General features: G+C 34.4%; 1 pseudogene; it reads right to left on the reverse strand.

The window, feature by feature from the left end:
* Positions 1-6,937: 6,937 nt before the first annotated feature.
* On the reverse strand, positions 6,938-8,723 carry LOC107814541 (premnaspirodiene oxygenase-like; annotated as a pseudogene).
* Positions 8,724-17,185: the final 8,462 nt, after the last annotated feature.

Genomic DNA, 17,185 nt, shown 5'->3' on the forward strand with positions numbered 1-17,185 from the left:
ACCTAGTCGTAAAGGATTGGGTGTCATCACGAAGGTTCACGGAGGGCGAACCGGGGTCGTGACAGTTGGTTGCGCTGCATATTTACTTTGGGATTACGGAACGGTATTTAGGGAGATTCCCCTACACATTTACATTTGGGACTACGGGATGGTATCCCGGTAGATCCCCATGTTCTACATATTTACTTTGGGACTACGAAACAGAATTTCGGTAGATTCTCCTGCTCATTTACATTTGGGACTGCGGGACGGTATTCCGGTAGATCCCCCTGTTCTATCTATTTACTTTGAGACTACGGAATGGTATTCCAGGAGATCCCCCTGCACATTTACGTTTGGGACTACGGAACGGTATCCTAGGAGATCCCCTGTTATTATCACTATGTTCTGAGCGGTTGTTTTCACTGATCATATCCCTGTGTAAACATTATATATGATGTCCGTTCTTGTTCTTATGTTTACTAGCTGGTATGAATTATGTTAGGACACTTGCAAAAGCATACACGTGGCTAAACACCCTTATCGGATAGGAGGCTTCTCGATATTGCTGAGTATAGACGCATACCCTGGTTTATTTGCCTTCCATGTCACTGACCTGTTTGTTTGCCAGAAGGTAATTACAGTATAATTTTCACTGTCATGTTTGGTTGCACAAGTGTAATTATGTATAGTTAAATAAAAAAAATTTGATTAATCTATCGAAATATATTAAATAATTATAAATTAATAAATAACTTATTAAAAGTAGTATATATCTTTCAAATGAATAATATTGTTACTTAAATTAAATAATTAAAATTACAATTTAATATTTTATTAAATCATTAATGTGTGATAAATACATTTATATACAAGAAATGCTAGATATTATTTACAATCAGCTATTTAAATTATATTTTACAATATTAAAAATATTAAATAATTATAAATTAGTAAGTGATACAGTAAAGAATTATTGATATCTTGACTATCTTTCAAATAAATAATATCTTAACCTACAAAAATCGAAAAAAGATTTAATAATGAATTTAAAATTTTACCAACTCATATGAGTAAAATATAAAATTTATAATTTTTTATATTTTTAAATTAATAAAAAGAAAACTATGAGTTTGGATTAACAATCTATTTATGATAATGAATAGAAAACAAAGCTAGTAATATACGAAATAGTATTTAACAATAAATAAACAAAAAATCAAAATAAAGAAGCAAAATATAAGAAATTGTAAAATTATATGGAAGCTCACCATAAGCAACATGTAACAGGGTTAAAAATGAGAGTAAGAGAAATAAAAAAAATATTATAAAAAATATTGTAGTACTTAATATATTTAAAAAAGAAAAATATGAAAATTAGAAAAGTTACATTACCTTTTAATTACACAGTGTAATTACCACCAATTCTCACCTCCCCATTGAGAATTGAAGAGTATAATTACAGCCTCTTAATTACACTCAATTCTATGCTGGCCAAATAATTACTTGGTTAGACAAATATGCCAAACTATGTAATTACATTCAATTACATCCAAATCAAATTTCAAGGTGGCTTTTCAAACAGGCTCTAAATGTGTGAAAGTCAGAGAGGAAAGCCCAAAAAACTGAGAGAGTAGATAAACCCATTTCTTGTTCAATAAGAGGTGTCACGTCATTTTTAATGGCCCTCTTTTATAGCTTGAGATTATATTAAATAACTTATAAGTCTATTATAATTACTAAATATTTCACTACAAGTCTTTTGTTTTAATATTTTATAATTTCTTACTTAGTTTATTTATAATTTATTAAGTTTTAAGTTTATTAAAAAGTAAAAGACTAGCCGCTGCAACTTTAAAAAATTAGTCATTGCCAACTTAAACAAATAACAGTTGCTAATTATAAAAAAAAAATAGTTATTGCCACGTTTAGTGTTAAAATATTTAAATTTAGAACATTTTAAAAAAAGTCTCACTTAGGCCCATGTCTCGTCCCGACTCGTTTGTTAGTGGACTGGATAGGTCTAGCAAGTCGTCCCATTTATGCCGTCCCGGATAAGGCCCCGACTCTTCTAAACTGTTAAAATTCGTCCTGTCCCAGTAAAATCTTCCTGTATGTCCCGTCTCGTTAGAAAACCATAGAGTAATCATACGTAACCTCTCTTTCCGTGTTGCATAGGTTGCCAAATTGAATAATGATCAAGTGAAAAACAATGATAGGTTGATATCTTCCTTGATTTTGTTTCATTTAATATCTCCTTTTCCTTATATCTATTTACAAGTCTCAGTTTAGCTCGAAATAGAAATAAATATTGGAGTACACACTACACAAAATAGTAGTACAGATACTTTGGTCCGACTAATGCTGTATTCTGGGCTGGGCCCAGGCCTAAATGGGTCAAACGGGCCTGGGCTCTGGCGGTCCCGAGCCTCACGGTCCCGGGCTTCGTGGGCTCAACGGGTGGAACCAGCCCGTGACGGGCCTAAGCCCATATGGTCCTGGGCTAAACGGGTCGGGCTCGTGGGCTTAGCGGGCTTTTTTATTTCTGGGCTTTTTTTTTAAATTTTTTTTGTTTAAGGCAATTTCTTGTAAACCATATCATGGCTATATAAATAATATATATGTAATATATATGTAGAAATCTAATTATTAAAGTGCTTGACGAAAAAGTAAAATAACAAAACAATAGTAAAACTAAATTGTCATGCATAATAAATTAATAAGAAAGTACAACATGAAGCATAAATACGTCTAATAATTTTAAAATAACACAAATTGTTGAAATATCTTAAAGACGAATTTGCGGATAAATACCATCAACACAATACGTTATATGCCTCCTTAAAATGCCTGTGGTACACCCTAAACGAAAATTTAAGACTCTTCCACAGTTCTTGCATTTTAATATTTGGCCTTCTTCATTTTCTTCAAGCAGTTCATCGTAGTGCGAAACAAATAAGCGCACTCTTTCCGAACGAGGCATGATGTAACTTGAAAATTAAGATTGAGACTTGAAGTCTTGAAAATTGGAGATTGAGAGAAATTTAGATTGAGAAATGAGTATTGAGTATTGAAATGAAGAAGAGGGAGGGGGGTATTTATAGTGTTAGAGAAGGTTAGTTTTGTAAATTAAAAAAAACGGCTATTTGTGCAATATGGCCGTTGGTGGTCATTGGGGGTGGGGCCCTCATTTTGAATTTTGAAAATTCTTATTTTGTAGTATATATAGTATACTAGTATAGTATATAATATATATATATATATATATATATATATATATAGTATACTAGTATAGTATACTATATATAGTATGTTATGTATATATATTTCCAAATATAATTTCTTATAATGTTTTGTAATATATATATATATATATATATATATATATATATATATATATATATATATAGATAGATTTTCTTGTAGTATATATTGTATGTTATGTATATATTTTTTTTGTAGTATATATTGTATGTTATGTATATATATATATATATATATATATATATATATATATATATATATATATATATATATATATATATATATATATATAGATTTTCTTGTAGTATATATTGTATGTTATGTATATATATTACCTTATATATTTTATTGTAGTATATATTGTATGTTATGTATATATATTATAGCTTATAAATAATTGCAAGTTAAAGACAAAAAAATATTGCAAAAAGATATTCAAGGGCATGTATTATAATTTTTATTACCAAAAATGGCATATCTTTCTTAGTCTTCCTCCCCCCAATGGAATGAGAACAACAAGGTACTAATACTACCATTAAAAGGGAAAAAAACTAAAAGAAGATATGCCAAAGTACAAGTTACACCATAATCTACATTGTATCTCTAACAAATTTTATAAATCCTTCAAGGTTCGGAGGCGGTTGCGTTGGTGGTGGTGGAAAAGAATCTTGTTCATCACCACTTTCGGGCGAAGCAGCATCCTCCGCAAGTTCCGCCATCATTTCTTCATAAGCTTCATCTATCGCCGGTTGTGATTCCGCAATTCCAAAGTTTCTTCTTTCCGAGCGGATCCAATCTCTGAACAGTACATATTTTTCCAAGCTCTCCCTCATTAACGCTCTATGATCACCTATTTGAAGTCTTGCTTGACTGAAAGCGCTCTCTGATGCAACAGTTGAAGCTTGAATAGATAAAATATCCCGAGCCATCCTTGCAAGAACCGGAAAATATTTTTCCCTTGCCTTTCACCATTCCAAAAGATCAAAAGTGCCGTCTGGATTTTCCTTTTCAAGTCCCTGCGACAAATAAACTTGAAGCTCATTTAGATGTGAAGTTTCATCATAATTATCACCTTGAAAACCCCTGAACTCCGTCCAAGATTTAAGTGATTTTAAGCCCGCAGCTCTTTTAGACGATTGTGAACTAGACGAAGTAGGGGTTGGAACATTTGGCCTAGCATGCTCTAAGGCAAGTTGATAATCATTATAAATTATTTGAGCATTAATTTTAGTTGAGGCTTTTGCATCTGCAAGTGTAGCAAATTCCTCATTTGAAAGATCTAAAGCCTTATAATATTTGAGTACCAAAAATGAGGACCTCCTAATTTCATTGTAGGATTTAACATTGCAGCAACACCATAAATAGGAGGGATAGGAAAAAAAATATTTTTTAAACTTTTCTTTCATTGCATTTATAGCAAGTTGATAAATTTCCCCACCCTCCGAAAATTCAACAAACAAATCACATAGTGCTGCAATATAAACTAAACAGTTTGAAATAGTCGGATAATATTGCCCAGAAAATACATTTGTAGCAATTTGAAAATGTTCTAAAAAATCTATAAGAATTTTAACATTCGTCCAATCTTGAGTAGTAAGTATTTCATCATCATCATCCTCACCACCTACCCGAGCATTAAACGTTGCATTAATTGGGTTTCTATATTCATATGCAACTACTAAACTTTCGTACATATAATTCCATCTAGTCGGGCAAGGTTTAGGAACTTTTCTTTCTCTAAGGCCATATTCATCACATTTTTTAAAATATTCTCTTAGTCTACTTCTACGGTTTGAATAAAAAAGCCAATTAAGAGTCATTCTAACCTTTTCAATTTCTAAATTTAAAATTCGCATACCATCACCGACAATTAAATGATAAATATGACAAATACATCTAACATGGAATATATTTCTAAATGCGGGATTTAGTGTTGTTGTAAGTATGCCTATAGCACTAGTGTTACTAGAAGCATTATCCATAGAAATTGACATTATTTTATCTCTAAAGCAAAAATATCTACAACAGTGTTAGCTATAAACTTACCTGTGTGACATGAATTAATTATTCTATACGCAATAATGCGTTTTTGCATTGTCCACTCCTCATCTATCCAATGACTTGTAACAGTTAGATAATCACAATCATTACCATTTCTACCAATATCAGTAGTAATAGAAATCCGATTACTTATATGAGTAAATAAATACCGCAAATATTGTTCATATTCATGTTTATATTTATAAATATCGTTCTTAACTGTTGCGCGATGCCAACCTTTATAAGTAGGATTAAAAACTCTTCTAACATAATGCACCCAATTAGGATTAGAGGGAAAAGAATAGGGTAAGCACATAACGGTAACCATCTTTGCTAATTCTTCACGATCTCTATTTGGATCGTAATATAAAATACCTCCGGTCACAGTGTTAATTCCTGGTTGAACTAGATTTGAACCTGTACTAGGGTTAACATCAGAATCTACATGTGTTCCCTCTAGCTGCGCTTTCATTTGTAAATATCTAGCTTTATCTCTAGGGTGTGTTTTTATGTGCCTAGTCAAACTACCCGTGCCGCTACGGTCTCCAGTATATTTATGCGCCAGTAATTTCCCACATGTTTTACACTTAGCCTTATTTTGTTCTCTTACTTGAGTAAAAAAATTCCAAACTAATGATGTTTCTAGGCGTTTAGAAGGTTGTCTATTAAAACTAGGGGTTTCTACAGGTGGGTCGGACGGTACATCAGTTGGGTTATTAACAGGACTAGTAGGTGTATCATCTAAATCCGGTTGGGTTTCATCTTCATCCTCATTTTCCTCATTATTTTCAAAGATAGTTTCATTAGGATAAAGAGCATTCATAGTTTCATCATCTAAATTTTGACCTGGTGCAACATTATGGCAAAATTGACTATCGGAAAATTGAAAACAGGGGTTATCACTATCAAGAATAATAGGAGCAGCAGGACGTCTACCAGGTCTGGGTCGGGGAGCCGGGGGAAGGGTAGTAGGTTGGCCACTACTTTCACCAATTTTAGCTTTACCCTTACCACAAAAAATATTTTTCAAAGAAAATGCCATATTAATTATAATTATACTAAATAAAACTAACAAAACTATAATATTAAAACTTAATAGTTGGAACGCGTTTACCAAATTGCCGAACAACTTCTTGAAAATTGAAAATCGTTGAAGACTTGAATACTTCAATTCACCAACTTCACAATTTTTCACGAAATTTCAACAATAAAATAAGCAATTATAGTAGAGAGATTGAGAGAGATTGATGAATTGGTGAGTAAAAATGAAAGAATGAGGGGTATTTATAGTTGAGAATTGGGAAAAAGTGTAATTATATAATGTTTGTGGGCCAAATGGCTATTTTCTAAACATCCAAACGGTCAAAATTGCAGCCCAAACGGCTACTTTTTAAATTTTGACCGTTGGAATTTTAAAAAAAAAAATTTAAATAAAAACTAGCCGTTAGGCCCCGCCCAGGCCCACCAGCCGGTCCCGGGCTTAGCGGTCCCGGGCTCGTGTGCTTTCTAGGAAGAACCGGCCCGCCACGGGCTTTAAAGAACCGTTAAGACCGGCCCACCAAGCCCGTTAGGACCGCGGGCCCGGTCCGGTCCGGTTCAGGCCCGGCCCTAGTGCACCATTAGGTCCGACCTTCCAAACCAGAACTATACAACCAACTCTGAATCTTATTCTTTTGCCAATTTTCACTGTAAACTTAAAAGATAAAAGGGCGACATGAATATGAACCAAATTAATTAAAGGATGAAGCATTATATAGTGTATGACTTTAAGCATTGAAAGCACAACATCAAAAGTTTTCGTCGCTTCTGTGATCTGTGGCAATTAAGCACAGATCGTTATGTTTCGCTGCACTCAATCCCTTCTTCTCAATCATATCCAGATCTTCTGGACTAATTCCATATGGAAGTGCCCAGTTAAAGTGGTAGAGGAGCCGAGCCAATGGATGTTTAACATTAGCTAAACCAAATTGCATTCCTGGACAAATCCTTGTTCCTGCACCAAATGGTATAAACTGAAAGTGATTTCCCATAAAGTTAACATAAGAAGTTTCAAATCTCTTCGGTATAAAACTCTCAGGGTCATGCCAACTTTTGGGATCTCTTCCAAGTGCCCATGAATTGATTAGTACTCTGGTCTTGGGAGGTATTTTATATCCATCAATATATGTTTCTGTCCTACATTGCCTGGGCAGAAAAGGACTTGGAGGATGTAGCCTTAACGATTCATTAATGACTAACTTTAGGTATGACTATCTATCGAGATCTTTTTCATTAAAACTTGTTTTTCCTTTGAAAACTTGTCTCACTTCAATTTGTGCCTTGGCCATAATTTTTGGGTTCCTCATCATTTCCGGTAATGCCCATGTAATAGTTGCAGCTGAAGTTTCAGTTCCAGCAGCGAACATGTCCTACATCGACAAAAAATAAGTACATAAATAAAGACAACTGATCCGTACACATATAAGGTAATAGACTATCCAATGAGAGTAGTGCACAAAAATGTTTTAAGGAGAAAACTTACAGAAATTACTGCTTTTATGTGATCATTTGTGATTGGAAATTGGAGTTCACCGTTCTCCTTAATTCTTAGGAGAACATCAACCAAATCTTCACCTCCAAACTCACTATTTCCCTTGTTGTTGAGTGCTCGATTCACAATATGCTCATTAACGATGTTCTCTAGAGCTGCATCAACCTTCTGATGCAGCTTTAACAATCTCGATTTCACCCCACTCATCTTGTGAAGTAATTTCCAAGAAGGGAACAAATCAGCCACATCAAATCCTCCTAATGAATCCAGTGCTTCCCTCAACAAATTTATCAACTCGTCTTGATTACTTTGTACTCTTCCAAAGGCTGATCTACATGTCACAGAGTTTGTATAGTGAAGAATGTGTTGTGTTATGTTGACAACTGAACCATTCGTGGATTGAATTGATGAGACGAGACTCGAAATCTCATCATTCCGAATGGAACTAAAAGACAACCATCTTGGCACTTAGAAGTTCCGTAACACAGAAGTTACGCATTTGTCTCCAATTGTCACCATATGGTGCAAATGCAATGTCCTTACCGTTGTAAGTAGTGATGTCTATGGATGTAAGTCGTGGCTTAGCAGCAAAGGCAAGTTCGTGAATTTTTAGAATTTCTTTAGCCACATTAGGTGATGATATGACTACGACAGGAATTTCTCCAAGCTGCAAATACATGATAGGCCCATACTTTCTTGCTAATTTTCTAAGAGTGCGATGTGGAAATGCTCCTCTTAGGTGATGGATACTTCCAATTAGGGGAAGTGTCCATGGACCAGGAGGCAACTTTTGTTGTTTTGATTTATTTCTCTTGTCAATTAGAACAAAAATGAAGGAAAAGAAGATGAGCAGTGCAATAAAATTGAAAGTAGAGAAATGAATGATCTCCATTTTTTTAACCCGTAAGGAAGGAACGGGAGCTTTAGATGTATATTGCTTCCGTACGTTTTAGCAGGCTTTTATAGCAAGGACATCCAATGCATACTGTTAACTTGTTCAGCTATACCTAAATAAGCCATTACAAAAACGTGTAGTTAAGGAAACCATCTTCACATGCAGGTAGTTTTCTCTATTTATGTGTGGATGCGTACGTTGTTAGGTAGTAGTTGTGGCAATATTTTAAACCTTTGTTGACATATGTCTTGAACAAGACCATGAAGGGAAGATATAAATGCCAGAAAGCTTTTGAAAAGTGATAATTGCTTTGTGATCACGCCTAACTCTAGTCCTAAAAAGGATAAGCGGTCGCTGCAAATATAATTCGGTCTAAAAGTCCAGAGTCGAATCTCACAGAGAACTAAGACTTAGCTATATCTGTTTAATATCACTAAAAAGACAAGTTTGAACAATTTTCTAAATTATAAAGATATATTTCTAACTAATTAACTAGCAAATACTAGAAAACGGTAAAATTATCAACTAACGAGACAAAGGGTTGGAGACTAAATTGAGGAGGTCTAGAGTTATGATTTCCCCAATTGTCGAAATCTTTCTAGCTATGTTCCCTACAATTTTGCCAATGTATTCTCTACTAATCGTGAGCACTTTAGATGTCATAATTCTCTCTCGAGCAACTACAACAATTTACTAGACATATTCTCTCGAACTACGCTAGTTGGCTTTATCTAACCGCTCATTATGACCACGTCAAGGCTTTGTTATTTCTAAACCTGCCTTTAAACCCACTGTATTGATTTCTCACATATGTTAGGAGTGACGTTGTTCAACAACTACCTAATTATATACTCTCTCGAGCACTACACACTAAATAGGCATAGTCAATTGATGGTCATTCAATCAACAACAACAACACGTAGTTGAATAAGTAGAGAAATCCAACGGCTCAATTATATAAAAACATAACAAGAATTTATCCTACAAAAGGTTCTATCAAAACCCTAGATAATAAATTAGTTATTGATAATAGTATGTAAAACTACAATATTAAAATTCATAATCACAATGAAAAAATAGGAAGAGGAAGAAAAAACTCGTAGAAGAATTCTCCCCTTGCTCCTATTGTGTCTCTGCCTCCTTAGGTCGAATCTGTATCAAAAATTGGTCTCCTCCTCTCAAAATACCGTTTTCCATGTATATATACCAAGTAGGGTCGGGCCCAAACTGTTATACCTTCTTCTACGTGAAAAGGGACAAGTTTGAAGGCCTGGACGTCCGCGGCAGCGGCCCGGGAGCGCCACGGGCGCGGTACTTTCCTAGTGTACTGCCTCATGTCCGAGGTCGCGGTTTCGACCACGTTTTTCACCCTGTTCCTTTTAGAATTTGGAAAAATGTAAAACATGAAAGTTGTAGCCCTTTGAGTTATATTTTCAATGCTATATTGTTGATCCCAAATGGAGTTTTAAGAAAAAAGTTATGTATATTGTACTAGACAGTGCGCGATATACCTACTCGATTCTTTGTTTTGTTGCTCTATCATCCGTTGATCCCCGAATACGATTCCGTCTTAATTCCTTGGGGTTTTACTCAGACTTCAAAGCTCCAAATCACTTAAATTCATTCCATAACATCTACATAGCTCGGAATCACTCCTACAAGGCATAAAACACACAATTAGTGCAAGACACTAGCGATTAAATCTCAAACTCACTTAAGGTGCAGTAAATTTGAGTGTAATAAGCGACTAAAATACATAATTATAGCCTATCATCAACACCCCACACTTAAACCATTGCTCGTACTCGGGAAATTAAACTGCACTTTTTTTATAGACGCGACCATTTTAAACAATTCTCCTAACTCATCACACCAAAAGTATTTAAAATAGGCTAAGCACAAAAGTGTAACATTTTCACCTCAAGATTTGACTCACAAGTACCACGCATTATTCACAACTCACCCACTTACTCTAACATAGAGATCACTGACATTACCTTTTCCTTATGAATCAAGTGCCCTCACATAACAAAAGAGAGTAGTTCCACACAATAAAATTTAAGAACACTTAGGAACTCAAGATAAAAAGAATTCACTCACTCTCAGAAATAACATTCATATGCCACAAAAGATGCACCATAAGCTTGCCCATAGTGTACTACTCCACTAATTGAGCTCATTCAATCTAGGATCAATTAGGACTTTATTTGGTTGTAATGTAGGCTACGGGATGGGTAGGATACATTTAGATAAAAGAGTGACTACACCTCCCTAAGCACTTTAATACATATACTTTAACATTCAAGCCTCATACTTATGTCAAACCAAAACGCCACCTTCACATCAATGTATAATACCCCATTCTTCTTTAAGCACACTTACATCAAGAGCCACCACTTATCAAGGAATTTTTTTCACAACAATCCAACTATTTTTTTTTATTTTCTCTATTCAAGTGGCTCTTACTTTTTCAAAACAGTGCACATTTCTCCTTATTTAATTAGTTCCACTCAAAAGCTAAACCAACCACCCCACATTTTAACCTTTACAAAGTTCATAAACAATTCAAGTGCTCATGAGAGGTTACAATGGTTAAAATAGATGGTTAATTCAAACAAATGGGTAAGGCGTGTAATGTGGTTGCCAAAGAAACAGGATTACAGGCTCAAAGGCGTTAACTATGATACATAATAATAGGCGGGTAAAATATACAAATCTGGCTCAACTAAGAAATGCCTATATCACTTCCTAGATTGAATAAAACTACTATTTCGCTTTGCAAACACACGAGGCAAGTTCTAGGCATCAAATGCAATGCACAAAATAACACCCAAACCTCACACCCACATGGCACATAACTCACTCAGGATTGGATTCATCACGACACTCTAGTCAAAGCAGTTAAGAAAATTTAAAATCATACAATTTAAAGTACTTATACAAGAGTCAAAAACTGAGCCTAAGCGTTATAACCAAAGTATTCACTGTTCTCAAGGCATAACAAAGTCAAGATATATTGCTTCAATTCAAAACACAACAGAATGGCTCTTATTCCTAAAAAACTAACTATACCCGGTTCAAATAAACCCTTGGAAAAGAACCGCGACACAAAGAAAAACCAAGAGGGAATTGCTACACTACCTAACAAAAGAAAATCTTTTTTTTTTCTTTAGACTTAAATCCCTCAAGAAAATTGTCTAATAAATCCATCATTGGGAAAAGTCCAATCTTTTCTATTAAAAAAAATTATTCAATTAAACTAACACAACTAAAATAGCATAGAAAATCACTCAGAAAATCTCCTCACCCCACACTTAAAATTGTACATTGTCCCCAATGCACATCCATACATACAAGAGGGTAAAAGAAACTCCCTAGTAGGCCAAAGGTCGAAGAAATAGCATCTTATGGGGTACTCAGACTTCTCCCAGGCCTGGTCCTTCGTGTGGATACCTCACACTTAGTTCCAACCATCTGGTTTGTTATTGCATCCTTTTAATGGCTTTGCATTCCATGCTCCTAAAAAATAAAAAAATCGACACTACAAAAATAATATAATTAGAATAAAAAAAACAAAACAAAATAAAATAAAGTAGTAAAGCTTGATTTAACGTCGCAGCACGGCGTGAATCACTTTTTGCCTCCACCTTGAACTTATGAATTGATCACCCAATTTGGCTTCAAGTATTCGGTTATACTCCAGGGGTGGTGGAACAAATATAATTGGACCAAGCAACCATTGTACTATTTTACACTTCTTGGCTTTTAGATGAGGTATATAGTCCTGTCTTTCTGGCAAGAAAATTCCCGGCAGTAGGCACCTTGTTCCTCATTCCTTGACTCCTCAATCGGCTCGGATGACTCTATTTCCATATCATCATCCAAGCCCAATGTGGAAAAATGTTTGGATTGAGGACCAATGCGCTCAAACACATGAACTTCAGGACTTTCAACATCCTCAACATTAATGATATTAGAGTCAACAAAATTTGTATCTTCAAAGTCCTTGGCTGACGCTAGTCTCACTTCTTCAACATCGACATCCTCAAATTGTAGTTGGCTAGGTTGTTGATGTTTTACTCTGACCTCCTTAATTAACACCTCAAATTCATGTTCTTCTTCGCTATTATCCCCAATATTGGCTTGTTGAGCATTAACAGCTCCAACCACTTGACTCAATTGAGCCTCCAAGTTGCGAATAGTTGCCTCTTGTCTCTCTATCTGCAGTTGTTTCTCATTATTTTGTTCCAGAAGGCACTTTAACATATCTTTGATCTCTTTCAGGCCCGTATCCCCAGGTTCTTTGTTCCTATTAACTTCACAAGAAAAAGTAGAACCATCATAGTAAGGGGTTGAGGGAAGATAAGAAATATAAGCACAACCATAAAAGTGACCATTTTTACCACCACAAACATCACACATATTCTACAAATAAGATTGAGTTGATGCACATAACTCGATCTCGGAAATATTTTGATAATTTTGATACGGGTGGTTTCCTTCACAATATATACGAGGATCAATAGTAGAATTATCTACACCTAAATTCCCACAATTCCAAGATGTCATGTTTCTCAAATCAACAGTTATAAAAAAATACAAAAAAAAAACAAAATAAAATAAAAGTTCAAACTTGAACCCTAGCAATATATACGGCTACAACTACACCGTTAGTTCCCCGGCAACGGCACCAAAATTTGATCACGCCAAACTCTAGTCCTAGAAAGAATAAGCGGTCGCTGCAAATATAATTCGGTCTAAAAGTCCAGAGTCGAATCCCACGGAGAACTAAGGCTTAGCTATATCTGTTTAATATTACTAAAAAGACAAGTTTGAAATTTTTTCTAAATTATAAAGATTGAGATTTATATTTCTAACTAATTAACTAGCAAATACTAGAAAACGGTAAAATTATCAACTAACGAGACAAAGGGTTGGAGACTAAATTGAGGAGGTCTAGAGTTATGATTTCCCCAATTGTCGGGATCCTTCTAGCTATGTTCCCTACAATTTTGCCAATGTATTCTCTACTGATCATGAGCACTTTAGATGTTGTAATTCTCTCTCGAGCAACTACAATAATTTAGTAGACATATTTTCTCGAACTATGCTAGTTGGCTTTATCTAACCGCTCATTATGACCATGTCAAGGCTTTGCTATTTCTAAACCTGCCTTTAAACCCACTGTATTGATTTCTCACATACGTTAGGAGTCACGTTGTTCAACAACTATCTAAATATGTACTCTCACTCGAGCACTACACACTAAATAGGCACAGTCAATTAATGGCCATTCAATCAACAACAACATCACGTAGTTGAACAAGTTGAGAAATCCAACGGCTCAATTATATAAAAACATAACAAGAATTTATCTTACAAAAGGTTCTATCAAAACCCTAGATAACAAATTATTTATTCTTAATAGTATATAAAACTACAATATTAAAATTCATAACCACAATGAAAAAATAGGAAGAGGAAGGAAAAACTCGTAGAAGAATTCTCCGCCTTGATCCTATTGTGTCTCTGCCTCCTTAGGTCTAATTTGTGTCAAAAATTGATCTCCTCCTCTCAAAAAACCGTTTTTCAATCTATATATACCAAGTAGGGTCGGGCCCAAACTATTATACCTTTTCCTATGCGAAAAAGGACAATTTTTCAGGCCTGGATGTCCACGGCCGCGGCCCGAGCGCGGTACGGGTGTGGTACTTTCCTAGTGTACTACCTCAGCCCGCCTCAGGTCCGCAGTCGTGGTTTCGACCGCGTTGTTCACCCTGTTCCATTTGGAATTTGGATATAGAACATGAAAGTTGTAGCCCTTTGAGTTAGCCTTCCAACCATATATTTTGGAGCCCAAATGGTGTTCTGAGAAAAATGTTATGTGCATTTTACTAGACAGTGTGCAATATACCTACTCGATTCTTCGTTTTGTTTCTCTATCATCCGTTGATCCCCGAATACGATTCCGTCTTAATTCCTTGGGGTTTTACTCAGACTTCAAAGCTACAAATCACTTAAATTCATTCCATAACATCTACATAGCTCGGAATCACTCCTACAAGGCATAAAACACACAATTAGTGCAAGACACTAACGATTAAAGCTCAAACTCACTTAAAGTGTAGTAAATTTGAGTGTAATAAGCGACTAAATTACGTAATTATTGCCTATCATCACTTTGCCACGTTCCTTTCCCTCAGCACATCAATCCATGCACATGTGCCTATAAACAGGCTCTCAATTGGACAAGAAAATTATTATCACCAAGACAAAAAGAAATCCTTGTTCTCTTTCCTTCTAATTTCGTTATTCACCAACTTCCCTTTGTTGTCTTTCTTTTGGTAGTTTAATTTCTCTTGTTCCCCTCTTTTAAATAGATGGATATTGTAACCATGGTTTATTTATGCTTAATATTTCTGATACTAGCAATGAAAATGCATCTTCTTCTGCTTATATGGTTGAGTCAATTTTCTTGTGGCATACTACACTAGGACATGTTAATGTCGCGTATATAAAGAAAATGCAGTCACTATGATTAATATTTGGTTTAGACTCAAATAATATTAACAAGTGTGAAAAATGTGTTGAAGCTAAAAGTACTAGAAAGACCTATTTTTCCGTAAATAGAGAAACTGAATTGTTATCTTTAATTCACACTGATTTAGGCGACTTGAAGCAGACTATGACTAGAGGTGGTAAAAGATATTATGTGACTTTTATTGATGATTATTCTAAATATACTAAGTTATATTTACTTAGAAATAAAGATGATGCTTTTAATGCTTTTATTTCTTATAAAACTGAGGTTGAAAATCAACTTAGTAGAAAAATCAAGAGAATTAGATCAGATAGAGGCGGAGAATAATGGAATTATTTATGAAGTAACTCCGCCTTATTCACCTGAGTCAAATGGAGTATCTAAAAGAAAAAATAGAACATTGAAAGAGATGATGAACTCTATGTTAGTTAGTTCTAATGCTCCTGATAATTTGTGGTATGAAGCTATTTTATCTGCATGTCACTTACAAAATAGAATACCACATAGAAGAACAGGCAAAACTCCTTATGAATTGTGGAAGGGTTATAAACCTAATTTAAAATATTTAAAAGTGTGGGGGTGCCTTGCTAAAATTCTTTTGCCTGAACCTAAAAAGAGAAAAATAGGTTCTTAAACTGTTGATTGCATGCTAATTGGATATGCTGAACATAGTGTTGCATATAGATTTCTTGTTTTAAAAAGTGATGTGCTTGATTACAATACTATAATTGAGACAAAGAATGCTGAGTATTTTGAATATATTTATCCATTATCAGATAAAATTTCTCATACACCTGTTGAAACAAATAATGAAATTACCTCTAATGAGGAACTGAGAAGGAGCAAAAGGCCTATGAAAGAATATTTTTCTTATGGAAATGATTTTCAAACTTTTCTTGTCGATAATGAACCATCAAATTATTTTGAAGCTATATCTTCTTCATATGCTAAATATTGGAATGAGGCAATAAAAGTTGAAATTGATTCTATTATGAAAAATAATACATAGATTTTAACTGACTTACCTCCTGGTGCAAAACCTATTGATTGTAAATGGATTTTCAAAAATAAATTTAATCCTGATAGATCATTAGATAAATATAAAGCTCGGTTAGTAGCAAAAGGATTTTCTCAAAAATAAAATATAAATTACTTTGATAGGTTTGCACCAGTGACTAGAATTTCTTCTATTCGAGTTTTAATTGCCTTAGCTTCAATCCGTAAGCTTTTTATCCACCAAATGGATGTGAAAACTGCTTCGCTAAATGGTGATTTAGAAGAAGAGATTTATATGGTTCAACCTTAAGGCTGTGTCATTCCGAGACAAGAAAATAAAGTTTGTAAATTAATTAAATCTCTTTATAGCCTTAAACAAGCTCATAAGCAGTGGTATGAGAAATTTGAACAAGTCTTACTGAGAGACGATTTTTATTCAGTTGAGGTGGATAAATGTGTTTATACTAAAGTGGTAGACAATTATTATGTAATAATATGTCTGTATGTTGATGACATGCTTATATTTGGTACAAGTTTAAATATTGTGTAAAGTGCTAAATTATTTCTGTCTGCTAATTTTGATATAAAAGATTTGGGTAAAGTAAATATGATATTGGGAGTTAAAGTTATAAGGAGTAAAGATGGTATAATGTTGTCACAAGAACATTATGTTGAGAGACTTCTTAAGAAGTTTGAATATTTTAATGTCACACCAGTGAGCACTCCTTTTGATGCTAACTCTAAGTTGAAAAAGAATAATGGTGAGCCAGTTGCTCTGTCTAAATATGCTCAGATTATTAGGAGTCTGATGCATTTAATGAATTTTACAAGGTCTGATATAGCCTATGTTGTGTGTAGACTGAGTAGATATACTCATAATCCCAACAGAGAGCATTGGTCTACATTAGATAGACTAATGAAATATTTGAGAGGAACCATG

Source organism: Nicotiana tabacum, chromosome 8 (assembly GCF_000715075.1).
Source record: "Nicotiana tabacum cultivar K326 chromosome 8, ASM71507v2, whole genome shotgun sequence".
Lineage (NCBI taxonomy): Eukaryota > Viridiplantae > Streptophyta > Magnoliopsida > Solanales > Solanaceae > Nicotiana > Nicotiana tabacum.